Source organism: Bubalus bubalis, chromosome 3 (genome assembly GCF_019923935.1).
Source record: "Bubalus bubalis isolate 160015118507 breed Murrah chromosome 3, NDDB_SH_1, whole genome shotgun sequence".
Classification (NCBI taxonomy): domain Eukaryota; kingdom Metazoa; phylum Chordata; class Mammalia; order Artiodactyla; family Bovidae; genus Bubalus; species Bubalus bubalis.
In genome coordinates this window covers 106,612,815-106,627,340 of record NC_059159.1, presented here as the reverse complement: position 1 = coordinate 106,627,340, position 14,526 = coordinate 106,612,815, and the positions used below count along the sequence as shown (strand labels likewise).

Here is a 14,526-nt window from a genome sequence, read left to right as displayed (position 1 = left end):
TTTATTTTATAAGAATACTGGCTTACCAAGCTCTCACTAAAGAGCAACTTTTAATCCATCTCATAAAAGAAGGGATGGGGGAAAAAAAGAAGGGATGAGGATTGATGTAATAGAAAAGGTAGTCTGAAATACAGGAGCTGTGAACATTTAGTTAGTTCAAGTTCAAAGACGGATTCTTTGTAGTTATAATAGGTATTCTATACAAAGACCTCATATTTGATGTTCAAATTGTAGTCCATCCATGAGAAAGTGTTGGCAGTTCCTCCCCGCCCTCCCCCGTAAGTCTTAGCAGTGGTGTAATGACAAGTCCTAGAGTTTGCTGTTGTTTTCTGTTTCTCTCTCGTTTGATGTCTGTTTTTGAGTGTACTAATTTAACATGACGAGTGTGGAGAGAGCGTGTTGGATCATTGTAGTGTTTCTAAACAACATGGTAACATTTTGTCTCTGGCTTCTTAACTGCATTTGCTTTTTGTGGAGGTGAGAGGTAGAGGTCCCCAGTGTTCAGAATACAATACCAGCGTTTATACAAGACATTGCAGCCTAGCCCGCGGAGCACAGAGGTGACTGAGGAACAAGCTGCTGTTGTGACTCATTCCCAGAGTCCCCTTCCATTCTTGTGCTGAGGCAGGCAGCCTTGTGTGGACTCTGGCTGGTGTCCTACAACAAGTTGTACATTCCATTTCTCTTGCTCTGATTTCTGAAGGTGGAATGTTCCCTTCACCCTACACATTAGGGGTTTTCTTCTCCTTTCCATTTTTCACTGATTCCTTTGTGAGTTTGTGCTTTCATCTAAACTATAGAGTATTAGAAATAGGAATAAACATAAATTAATGGCATGAGACCATGGAATGACAAGAGAGGACATAGCAAATATTTTATTTTTATGCATGTATTTATAAACATTCTCATGCTAAAAAAAAGTATGTGAGGCAGATTACGGAGATTATATAACAAGGTATAAAATTTCTGGGTGAAAGGAAAATTTGGAGAATATACCAGGTGCTAAACTCAGAGATTTCTAACTTCATTTGCACTCAGTGTATTTAAAATACCAAAACCTCTAACACCTTAAGGGACAGTACTCACTCTCATCCTTATTTTAAACTTTTTAAGCTTTTATTTTAAATTAAAAAAAAAAACTCTTATAATTTTCTTGAGGAAGCATCCTTTAGTGCCTGTAACAATTTAATAAAAGACCACCTTATGATAAAGTTCTGGTGAGCCTCATTGTTGACCAAAGAAACTGTTTACTGTTCTTAGAAGCAGCAGTGGTTATGGGCACTGGATCTAGTATGAGCTTCGGGGCGCCTGGATTTGAATTGCGCTGTGCCTTTTGCCAGCCGTGTCGCCTTGTGCAGGTTATACAGCCTCTCTGGGCCTCAGTTTTATCATCTGCCTAAAGAGGCTAAAGAGCAGTACTGTCATGGGTACTATTAGCTACTGTTAGAATGGTGCCTGCACGTAGTAAGAAATACATGTTGTTAGCTACTTTTGCTATTACATCTAAAATACATTTTTCTGGCAGTGAAATGTGAATGATATACAAAACCACCTCTCCGGCTTCTCACTTTGGATAGATAGCTCAAAGTAGTATCTCTAGATTTGCTTTTTCTTTGGAATGCTTGAATAAAAGACATCAGATAACTACAAGACATTACTTATATTAGTAGGCATTTCAGTTTGATTCTGCTCAACTTAGTCTGTTGCTTAAAAGAAGTAAGAGCCACTCGCCTTTTTCTATAGTTTTTGAATGAGGGCATCTTATTCATGCAATTGGTTTGCTACATTTCCACTTCAGCAAATAGTTTACCAATTCTTTGGCTCTGTCTTTGCAAAAATGGTTAGAGAGGGAGACTTTTAAAACACCAGGGAAAGAAAAAGAAATTACTTTGAAATTGCCAAAGTAGTTAGGTTGAAAGTGTTTATTTAGAAACCTGGAGAGCTTTTTATATCGAAAGCTGTTTCAGTAGTGTTGCATCAAGAGAGGTAGGTTCCAATTTACTATCCCATCTACTTCAATCCAGTGCATATTGCTAACGGCCTGCTATTAAACCAACACTTGTGTCTCTAGCTATGAGAAAACGAATAAAACAGAAAAACCAATTTATCTGATATTTTATTCATCCTTTCTCCCATTTCAACAGCCATGTTCCTTTTAGGACTTCTCAAAGCACCTGTGTTGCTGTTGTTTTTCAGTCACTAAGTCGTGTCTGGCTCTTTGTGACCCTATGGAGTTCAGCATGCCTGACTTCTCTGTCCTCCACTATCTCCTGGAGTTTGCTCAAATTCAAGTCCATTGAGTTGGTGATGCTAGCTAACCATCTCATCCTCTGCCACCCCGTCTCCTTCTACCTTCAGTCTTTCCCAGCATCAGGGTCTTTTCCAATGAGTCGGCTGCTCACATCAGGTAGCCAGAGTAATTTAGCTTCAGCTTTAGCAGCAGTCCTTCCAATGAATATTCAGGGTTGATTTCCTTTAGGATTACTGGTTTGATCTCCTTGCAGTCCAAGGGACTCTCAAGAGTCTTCTCCAGCACCACAGTTTAAAAGTATCAATTCTGGGTGCGCGACGGTGCCGGGGGCTGCGGTGAACGCCTCACAGGCCGTGCAGTTCCCCGTGGGGAGGCGCCGTCGCCATTGCCACCTCGCTCGGTGAGCGCGTCCCGCTCGCCGAGCAGGGCCGCAGCCGACCGCAGGCACCATGGGCCAGTGTGGCATCACCTCCTCCAAGACCGTGCTGGTGTTTCTCAACCTCATCTTCTGGGGAGCCGCTGGCATTTTATGCTCTGTTGGAGCCTATGTGTTCATCACTTACGACGACTATGACCACTTCTTCGAAGATGTGTACACTCTCATCCCTGCTGTGGTGATCCTAGCTGTCAGGGCCCTGCTCTTCATTATTGGGCTAATTGGTTGCTGTGCCCCGATCTGGGAAAGCCGCTGTGGACTTGCCACGTTTGTCATCATCCTACTCTTGGTTTTTGTCACAGAAGTTGTTGTTGTGGTTTTGGGATATGTTTACAGAGCAAAGGTGGAAAATGAAGTTGATCGCAGCATTCAGAAGGTATATAAGACCTACAATGGAACCAACCCTGATGCTGCTAGCCGGGCCATTGACTATGTTCAGAGACAGCTGCACTGTTGTGGAATTCACAACTATTCAGACTGGGAAAATACAGACTGGTTCAAAGAAACCAAAAACCAGAGCGTCCCTCTTAGTTGTTGCAGAGAGACAGCCAGCAGCTGTAACAGCAGTCTGGCCAACCCCTCTGATCTCTATGCTGAGGGGTGTAGTTGTGAAGAAGCTACAAGAAATCATGATGCATGTTATCTGGGCAGCATTGGTATTTGCAGCTATTCAGCTGCTGGGCATGCTGTGTGCCTGCTTCATGTTGTGCAGAAGGAGTAGAGATCCTGCTTATGAGCTCCTCATCACCAGCGGAGAGCCCATACATAGTAGAAAACTCAAGCCTGAGCTTTTTAGTCTTGTTCTGATTTGGAAGGGGAATTGAGCAGGTCCACTGCTATTGGTCTCCTGAGTTCATTTAGTTAAAGAATACATGCACAGGTGTTGGACGGAGCAGCTTGACTCTTCATTTGTCTACCTTCTTACCTACCCACCTATGACTTTTTTTTTCCCTTTGTTTTAGCTGACTCTCCATGTCTGTAAGTGTTTTGAGTACGGTGGTAAATGTTCTAATCTCAGAACCGTTTGTGAGTTGTGTAGTGTGGTAGAATTAAAGGTTGACGTGGCCCTGCTTCTGTCACCTCCAAGCATAACGGGACCGCTGTAGTATCACCAGGTCCTTTCAGTCTTCACAGTGGGGAACTCTTGGCCAAAGGTTTTGGGGGGGAGGAGGAGGCAGTCAGCTGTCTGGTTACAGTTAATACCAGATAGTGCCCCTCATCAGTGTCCTTTTTAAAAATATATACTATAGTCCAGTAAGATAGCAACTGTACAAAATGGCTAAGATAGATTTTAGAATCATACCTCGTGTATCTTGGTTCATCTTCAAAATCAGACTGATCTTTGAAACTAGCGGTTTTTAATCAAAGCTGGCTTTATAGGAGGAGTATAATGTATGCACTACTGTTTTAAAACAATTAGTGTGAGTGTGTGCGTGTATTTTTGTATGATTGAGCCCATTCATCGTAAGTCTAAACTTGTTAGAAATAACGTACCCATGTAGACTAGCAAAATAGTATGTAGATGTGATCTCAGTTGTAAATAGAAAAATCTAATTCAATAAACTCTGTATCACCCCCTCAAAAAAAAAAAAGTATCAATTCTTCAGCTTTCAACCTTCTTTATGGTCCAATTCTCACATCCATACATGACTACTGGAATAATCATAACTTTGACTATACAGACCTTTGTTGGCAATTAAAACATATTAAGATGTATCCATTTCTATATTAAATACATATACCCAATGTGTAATTTTATAACAACCTGCAAAATTGGGGGGGGGGATTTTTTTGCTTATTGTTAAACTCAGTAGAGTTACTGTCAACTGATAAAATGTTGCCTTTGGTAAGCATTTAATTTTAATTTAAAATTCATTAATTTTTGTTTTGAGGTTTTACTTTTTATATTTTGGAGTTAATCATTTTTGAGGGTCTCAGACATTTTTGTAGAATTCTGAGATGTTCATAAATCTTAGGCTCTGTGTCTATCATCCTGCCCACAACCGAGGCCCAGCCCAGGGTGAGAAATCATCAAACGCTTGCAAACTCAGAAGAAAATGGATTTTAGTGACTCAGTGAAACTGAAGGAGTGCCCCTACAGCAGGAGCATTTTGCCATTTTCTGAGAGATTGTGAGGGAGATAAAAGGATGAGAGAGGGTGTATCAGAAAGACACAGAAAGAGAGAAACTGAGGGACACTGAAAGAGAGTCAGAGACACATACATGGATTAAAGACAGAAAGAGAGAGAGGAGAGAGAGGCAAGGAGAGAGAGGGAGAAAGTGAGCACCACCAAGAGATACATAAGAGACATCAATTGAAAGATGGAGAGAGAGACCCAGAGAAATTGATCCATTCGTTAAGTGACAAGTTTTAAGATCTCACTGCCTGCAGCGTGTTTAAGGTTGCACTGTAAGGTCCACTCAGCTGTTTTACATTTATAGTCTTGATAGGAAAAGAATCTTCATTTGTATCATATCTTGCAATTTTTCTAAGTTCTTCTTGAGTATCATTGCATTTGAGACTTAACTCCAGCCTTTTTATGTAATAAAAAGGTGAGGAAATTGACTTGTCCTCCTTCTATTTGTAGAACATTTGGTAGTTTTGTTTGTTTTTTAAGATAACTTTATTTATTTTGGCTGTGCTGGGTCTTTGTTGCCGCATGGGTTCTTCCCTAGTTGCGGTGAGTGGGGGCTGTTCTCTAGTTGTGGCGTGCAGGTTTTGCATGGTGGCTTCTCTTGTTGTGGCGCACAAGCTCCAGGGCACTCGGGCTTCAGTACTTGTGGCACGTGGGCTCAGTAGTTGCAGCTCCTGGGCTCTAGAGCACAGCTCAGTAGTTGTGGCCCACGGACTTTGTTGCTCCTCGGCATGTGGGATCTTTCCAGGTCAGGGATCAAACCTGTATCTCCTGTATCAGCAGGTGAATTCTTTATGACAGAGCCACCAGGGCAGCTCCATTTTGTAATTTTTTTAGAAGGATATTCTCACTCAGAATCTTACCTAATGAGGGTCACTAATCATACAAGCTCACCTTCCCTGGTGTAAAAGCAGCTTAGGTTATATCATTATCCATTATCTGTCAATGGACATTTAGATTGCTTCCGTGTCTTGTTGTAAATAGTGCTGCAATGAACATTGGGGTGCATGGTGTCTTTTTGAATTGTGGTTTTCTCCATATATTTGCCCAGGAGTGGGACTGCAGGATCATCTGGTAGCTCTATTTTTGGTTTTTTAAGAAACTTCTATGCTGTTCTCCCTAGTGGCTGTACCAATATACTTTCCCACCAACAGTGTAGAAGAGTTCCTTTTGCTCCATACCCTCTCCAGCATTTGTTATTTGTAAACTTTTTGATGATGACCATTCTGACCAGTGTGAGGTGGTGCCTCATTGTAGTTTTGATTTGTGTTTCCCTCCTTATTGCCAAATTCAGACTTAAATTGAAGAAAGTAGGGAAAACCACTAAACCATTCAGGTATGACCTAAATCAAATCCCTTATGATTACACAGTGGAAGTGAGAAATAGATTTAAGGGACTAGATCTGATACATAGAGTGCCTGATGAACTATGGACAGAGGTTCATGATATTGTACAGGAGACAGGGATCAAGACCATCCCCATGGAAAAGAAATGCAAAAAAAGCAAAATGGCTGTCTGGGGAGGCCTTACAAATAGCTGTGAAAAGAACAGAAGCAAAAACAAAGGAAAAAAGGAAAGATATAAACATCTGAATGCAGAGTTCCAAAGAATAGCAAGAAGAGATAAGAAAGCATTCCTCGGCCATCAATGCAAAGAAATAGAGGAAAACAACAGAATGGGAAAGACTAGAGATCTCTTCAAGAAAATCAGAGCTACCAAGGGAACATTTCATGCAAAGATGGGCTTGATAAAGGACAGAAATGGTATGGACCTAACAGAAGCAGAAGATATTAAGAAGAGGTGGCAGGAATACACAGAAGAACCGTACGAAAAAGATCTTCATGACCAAGATAATCACAAGATGATCACTGACCTAGAGCCAGACATCCTGGAATGTGAAGTCAAGTGGGCCTTAGAAAGCATCACTACGAACAAAGCTAGTGGAGGTGATGGAATTCCAGTTGAGTTATTTCAAATCCTGAAAGATGATGCTGTGAAAGTGCTGCACTCATTATGCCAGCAAATTTGGAACACTCAGCAGTGGCCACAGGACTGGTAAAGGTCAGTTTTCATTCCAATCCCAAAGAAAGGCAATGCCAAAGCATCAGACTACCGCACAATTGCACTCATCTCACACGCTAGTAAAGTAATGCTCAAAATTCTCCAAGCCAGGCTTCAGCAATACGTAAACTGTGAACTTCCAGATGTTCAAGCTGGTTTTAGAAAAGGCAGAGGAACCAGAGATCAAATTGCCAACATCCGCTGGATCATGGAAAAAGCAAGAGAGTTCCAGAAAAACATCTATTTCTGCTTTATTGCCTATGCCAAAGCCTTTGACTGTGTGGATCACAATAAACTGTGGAAAATTCTGAAAGAGATGGGAATACCATACCACCTGACCTGCCTCTTGAGAAATCTGTATGCAGGTCAGGAAGCAACAGTTAGAACTGGACATGGAACAACAGACTGGTTCCAGATAGGAAAAGGAGTACGTCAAAGCTATATATTGTTATCCTGCTTATTTAACTTATATGCAGAGTACATCATGAGAAACACTGGGCTGGAAGAAGCACAAGCTGGAATCAAAATTGCCGGGAGAAATATCAATAACCTCAGATATGCAGATGACACCACCCTTATGGCAGAAAGTGAAGAGGAACTAAAAAGCCTCTTGATGAAAGTGAAAGAGGAGAGTGAAAAGGTTGGCATAAAGCTCAACATTCAGAAAACGAAGATCATGGCATCCGGTCCCATCACTTCATGGGAAATAGATGGGGAAACAGTGGAAACAGTGTCAGACTTTATTTTTTGGGGACTCCAAAATCACTGCAGATGGTGATTGCAGCCATGAAATTAAAAGACTCCTTGGAAGGAAAGTTATGACCAACCTAGATAGCATATTAAAAAGCAGAGACATTACTTTGCCAACAAAGGTTCGTCTAGTCAAGGCTATGGTTTTTCCAGTGGTCATGTATGGGTGTGAGAATTGGACTGTGAAGAAAGCTGAGTGCCGAAGAATTGATGCTTTTGAATTGTGGTGTTGGAGAAGACTCTTGAGAGTCCCTTGGACTACAAGGAGATCCAACCAGTCCATCCTAAAGGAGATCAGCCCTGGGATTTCTTTGGAAGGAATGATGCTGAAGCTGAAACTCCAGTACTTTGGCCACCTCATGCGAAGAGTTGACTCATTGGAAAGGACCCTGATGCTGGGAGGGACTAGGGGCAGGAGGAGAAGGGGATGACAGAGGATGAGATGGCTGGATGGCATCACCGATTTGATGGACATGAGTTTGAGTGAACTCCGGGAGTTGGTGATGGACAGGGAGGCCTGGCGTGCTGCAGTTCATGGGGTCGCAAAAAGTCGGACATGACTGAGCAGCTGAACTGAGCTGAAGTGAATAATTAGCAATGTGTAGCATCTTTTCAGGAGAAGGCTATGGCAACCCACTCCAGTACTCTTGCCTGGAAAATCCCATGGACAGAGAAGCCTGGTAGGCTGCAGTCCATGGGGTTGCTAAGAGTCAGGCACGACTGAGCGACTTCACTTTCACTTTTCACTTTCATGCATTGGAGAAGGAAATGGCCACCCATGCCAGTATTCTAGGCCTAGAGAATCCCAGGGATTGGGAGCCTGATGGGCTGCCGTCTATGGCGTCTCAGAGAGTCAGACAGGACTGAAGTGACTTAGCAGCAGCAGCAGCATCTTTTCATGTGCCTATTGGCCATCTGTATGTCTTTTTTGAAGAAATGTCTGCTTCGATCTTCTGCCCATTTTTTTATTAGGTTGTTTTTTTTTTTTTTACATTGAGTTATATGAGCTGTATGTATATTTTGGAGATAATTCCCTTGTCAGCTGTATCATTTGTAAATATTTTCTTCCATTCTATAGTTTGTTTTTCTGTTTTGTAGGGCAGCTTTTGTCTTTGTTTCCTTGCACTGGATGAAGGATAGGCTAAACGGAGGAAAAACCAAACTGATGTTTTTGTCATTGTGGCTTTCAAAGATGTCAAGGTCCCTTGAGTTAACCTGTTTTCAGCAAAAGAAATAGAGGATGATCCCAAAACCATAAAGAGCAGAGAGAGTTTTGTCAACAATTGGATCTAATAATGGTCAGATTCCACAAGTTAACTTCTGACTTCCTGGAGCTGCTCAATGCCAACAGTTTTAAAATAAGTTGAGGGGCTGTTGCTGAATCAATGGAAAGAATTTGAAGTTTCTAAAATAGTTTGTAATCAAGAGAAGCCATCTGAAGTGGCTTTGGAAAGAAAATTGTTGATGAATACCAAACGTCCCCTTCTGTGTTGTGATGCACCTGACTGAAGAGAAGCCTTTTTGCCCACATTTGGGAAAAGATGAGATTATACTAAATGCCTACACTTACATCAGGCCTGTAGTTACTAAAGAAACTTCTGAAATAACTTTGCAGTAACAAGGGATTCCTAGTTCAGTTATAGTGGACATTCTCAAAAATCATTAGATAATGTAATTCTCTGTCTTCCCTGATGGCTCAGACCATAAAAATCTGCCTGCAGTGCGGGAGACCTGGGTTTGATCCCTGGGTTGGGAACATCCTCTGGAGAAGGGAATGGCTACCTACTGTGGTATTCTTGCCTGGAGAATTCCATAGACAAAGGAGCCGGGCAAGCTACAGTCCATGGGGTTGCAAAGAGTCAGACACAACTGAGCAACTCACACACACACTTATAATTTACCATATATAAAATGTCTGAGGCTGTTTATCAGTTTATTGATAATTATTCTTATCTGGTTGAGGCTCTGTGGATTACTGACCCTGTAGGTAGATCTTTCCTTCCAAGAGAAAACACTGTTATTTTCTTACATTCATTTCTTAGAAATCATGCAGATTTAACAAAACATATCACTTAGCATTCTTGCCAGTAAGAATTATGATGATCCTTGGGAAATGCATATTCTTAAAAAAATTCTTAGGCAAAATCATTTAACCTCTCAAATTCTCTGGATGTTTCTTTCCTGCTCTGTATTCTGCAGAAAGTGCATTCATACAGGGCAGAATGCTGAGTGCCCATGGTAATGATGTTTGAATGTAGGGGCCAGCAACCCCTTTGGAAGCCACGTGCAAAACTGTCGACTGGTGTTGGGAGACGTGTAGGACAGGTAGGTGGTGCCCTGGCTTGGGATGTAGGAGACAAGTGTGCTGACAGCTGACTTGCTTATCCAGGCTTGCTGGGCTTTACCATTGTGATTTACACAGACCCTTTCATCTCTCTACTTCAAAGCATTTTTATGAACTCTGGCTCATTATTTCTTCTAGCACAGCATAAAGAAAGGTTGATTGGTATCTTTTCAATTAATTTAAAGATGAAGAAACTGAACTATTTAAAATTAAAAGGATTCTTCCTGAATTGCAGAGAGGCAAGATATAGAAAGTGTTCATTCTAACTTTAGAATTGAAAAAAAAAAAAGGAAATAATCTTAGTGCTTATTTTTTGAGACTGTGGAAATGATGGCACACTCATAATATGGGATAATATACATCCATTGAAATCATGTTTAATTGAAACTATTTAATGACTTCCCTGGCAGTCCAGCGGTGAAGACTCTGCCTTCCAGTGCAGGCGTGAGGTTCGATCCCTGGTTGGGGAACTAAGATCCCACATGCCACGTGGTATGGCCAAAAAACCAATGTTTAGTGACACCAGAAAATGATCATAACTGAACAGTGTTAAAGGACAACAAAATTTTTTTTAAAGTTTTGTGTATAAATATGTAGATAAAATATTCAACATATAGAGGGGAAAAGACTAGGAGAACATATGCTAACCTTGTCAGTAATTTTGTGTTGGGCTATCAAATTGTTGTTGTTTTATTCTTTCTACTTTTCTGTACTTTTGCAAGTATTCAAGATTGAAGAGAATAGATACATATATTGTTTTCATAATCATGTATTTTCATAATCATTATTCATAATCAGTTATTTTTGTAAGCATATGTATGTATGATCATCATATAATATAAAAGAGAGAGAATATGTGAATGGAGTGGCCCAATTAAGTAAGATGGGAGAACGACCTCTTTGAGGATCTGACATGTGAGGTAAAACCCCAGAGATGAGAAGGAATGAGTCAGAGAACCAGGAGATGCCCTTCTAGGCAGAGAAAACTGCAGGTATAGGAACCCCCAAGGTGAGAATGAGTTTGAAATATTCTAGGCCTTGAAGAAGGCCAGTGTGGGAAGTGATGCCTGGTAACATCAGAGAAATTGCCAAGGGCCAGATCTTGTAGGTCCATGAGAAGACGTTTAGGAACTCTTGTAGGCACCTGACATCATTTGTTTTACACTTTGGAAAGATCCTTCTAACCAGCATATAAGGAGTACAGTGAATGGGGCAAATCTAGAAGAGAAAGCAATGCAGAAAGCACTGTGGAAATCCAAGTGAGAAATGAGGATGATCTGGAGCGGAGGGTGTAGATGGGGTGTGTATCTCACTTTAGCTCTGTGGAAGTGATACTCATCACCTTGCTATCACTAAGTTCTTGTTCATTAACATTCCCTATGGCCCTAGGAAGTGGGTGCAATTACTAACCCCACTGGGGTTAGCTTAGGAAAGGCTTTGGAAAGGCTAAGCAGCTTGCCCAAGTCTGACTTCAGAGCCCTTAACCACTCCCCACATGGCCACTCAGTAAACATTGGCTCTGGTGGTGGGCGTGGTGGCCGCGGAGATGACCGAGAGCGAGCAGAGAGGAGTGTATAAGCCACATGGACACCTGTGTTGCCAACCATGAACTGCCTTCTGCCTTCATTACTAATCTGTGACCTTTCCTGATGGCCTCTGAAGTTCAGCTCCATCTGCCTGCATCGCAGGTGGGGTCCCTCAGTGCGACCGAGCAAGATTTGCAAGGCATCCCTGAGACAGCCATTGTAGAGTCAGCGCCGAACTGGACTCTGTACCCACTTGGAGGCTAATTCAGGGAGTGAACTGTCACTTTACCTCTCAGGGCCTCAGTTTCTCATCTGCGTGTCCATCAGATGGAGGTTCACTAGCCTAGTCATTGAGACTTACCCAGGGTTGTGGTTATTAGTGTTGTCACTGTTGATACTGTTGTAGCAAGAAAGATCCATGGGGTGAATTCATGGATTTATGTAAATATTGGTCCAGAAGACTATTTGCTTGCATTCGTGCACACACACAATGCACACCCACAAGGGGGAGGTTATCATGAAGAGGATAGAACTGAACAACAGTGTCAGTCAAGTCTTTTTCTTTTGGTTTTTCAGTCCCTGACTACCTCTGACATCATAAATCAAACATTAAAAATTTTCTTCTGCCTAATTCTTGAGTATTGACTTTATACTTTTCCAATGGAAACCCTTTACATGTGAGTATGGACCCACTAGATGCACTGATTATATCTAGTAAAGATAGGAAATTTGCCAGGCATAGTTATATAGATTTGTAATGCAAAATTCACATGTAGAGGTCAGTGGTTCTCAAGTGAGGGTGACTTTGCCACTCCTGGGGACATGTGGCAATGTCTGGAGACATTTTTACTCATCACAGCTGAGGAGAGGTACTACTAACATCTAGTGGGTAGAGGGCAGGGATACTGCTAAACATCCTACAATGTGCAGGAAAGTCCCCACAACAAGGAACTATCCAGTCCAAAATGTCAGTAGTGGTGAGGCTGAGAAGCTCTGGTATGGATTAATATGCAAACCCTTGTAAAGTATCATGAGAACCTTAATTCACAGAGGGAAAAATCTGGTCACCTGGTCCTCCTTATTGATCACTGTTCTCTTGATAATCTAGTTAACACAAAGGTTGTTTTGTCATCTGAAGCCTTTGGGGCCAGAATATGTCCTTTTGGGGAGAATGTGTAATTAGGATTTAGAATCATGGACCAAGAGTGAGGAAGACAGGAGACTTTCCCAGAGAACATGACACAGTCAAATCAGCCTTTGGTGTACTGTTGACGCTCAGCTGTTAATGAGATCCCGAGAATTAAGGCAAGCTTGCCTCTGAGAGATGTCATAAATAGTCTGAAAAGGCCATTCTTATCATTTTATTTAATGGGAGCCTTATCTGACGAGAATAGAGCTTGGATAAGGTTAACAGAGTGACTGTATCCAGAGTGCCTGACTTCAGCTCTTGATTGCCGTTTCCTAACTATATCATTTTTTTTTTTTTCATTTGTGTTGTGGGGGTGTTGCCATGAAAATTGTATCTATCTATAGGATAATTTTGAAAATTAAAGAAACTACCCAGCTTAGGATAAATATTCAGTTCAGTTCAGTTCAGTCACTCAGTCACGTCTGACTCTGTGACCCCATGAATCGCAACACGCCAGGCCTCCCTGTCCATCACCAACTCCCGGAGTTCACTCAAACTCACGTCCATCGAGTCGGTGATGCCATCCAGCCATCTCATCCTCTGTCGTCCCCTTCTCCTCCTGCCCCCAATCACTCCCACCATCAGAGTCTTTTCCAATGAGTCAGTTCTTCCCATGAGGTGGCCAAAGTACTGGAGTTTCAGCTTTAGCATAAGTCCTTCCAATGAACACCCAGGACTGATCTCCTTTAGGATGGACTGGTTGGATCTCCTTGCAGTCCAAGGGACTCTCAAGAGTCTTCTCCAACACCACAGTTCAAAAGCATCAATTCTTCGGCACTCAGCTTTCTTCACAATCCAACTCTCACATCCATACATGACCACTGGAAAAACCATAGCCTTGACTAGACGGACTTTTGTTGGCAAAGTAATATCTCTGCTTTTGAATATGCTATCTAGGTTGGTCATAACTTTCCTTCCAAGGAGTCTTTTAATTTCATGGCTGCAATCACCATCTGCAGTGATTTTGGAGCCCCAAAATAGAAAGTCTGACACTGTTTCCACTGTTTCCCCATCTATTTCCCATGAAGTGATGGGACCAGATGCCATGATCTTAGTTTTCTGAATGTTGAGCTTTAAGCCAACTTTTTCACTCTCCACTTTCACTTTCATCAAGAGGCTCTTTTTAGTTCCTCTTCACTTTCTGCCATAAGGGTGGTGTCATCTGCATATCTGAGGTTATTGATATTTCTCCTGGCAATCTTGATTCCAGCTTGTGCTTCTTCCAGCCCAGCCTTTCTCATGATGTACTCTGCATATAAGTTAAATAAGCAGGGTGACAATATACAGCCTTGACGTACTCCTTTTCCTATTTGAAACCAGTCTGTGGATAAATATTAATGATACTTATAAATATTAGTACCGCTGTTGTGTCTTAAAGTCAGAAATATGATGAATTGAATGTATATACATTCATTCTTTTGTTCAACAAGTAATTTTTTTTAGCACCTACTATGTCCCAGGCGCCAGTGTAGTGCTGGGAATACATCAGTGAATCAAAAACATCAGATAAAAATCTCTGCCCTCATGGAGCTTACTTTTTAGTGGATTATAGTAGTAGTAATGCAAATAGAAAGAAAAAATATACAAAGTTATAGTCAGCCTAGTATTTGTCCTATAGTTGTTGAATGGATGAGTATATTATTCATAGTGTTGTATTATTATGTTACATAGCTAATTGGGCTTAGATGAACTGTCATCTTATATAAGAAAAGAAAGTTAAACCAGTGTAATATGTCATGACAATAAAAAAATTGAAACTATGGGGACTTCCCTGGTGGTCCAGTGGTTAAGACTGTGCTCTTCCACTTGAACCAGGGGGCACAGGTTCAATCC

At 41.5% G+C, this 14,526-nt stretch overlaps 1 protein-coding gene and 1 pseudogene across 1 annotated transcript in view; both read left to right on the top strand.

Annotated features, from left to right (window-relative positions):
• The window catches only part of DOCK8 (dedicator of cytokinesis 8), a gene marked incomplete in the record, with an annotated part of 208,370 nt that overhangs the window by 108,914 nt on the left and 84,930 nt on the right, over nt 1-14,526 (top strand).
• On the top strand, nt 2,557-4,279 carry LOC102394503 (annotated as a pseudogene).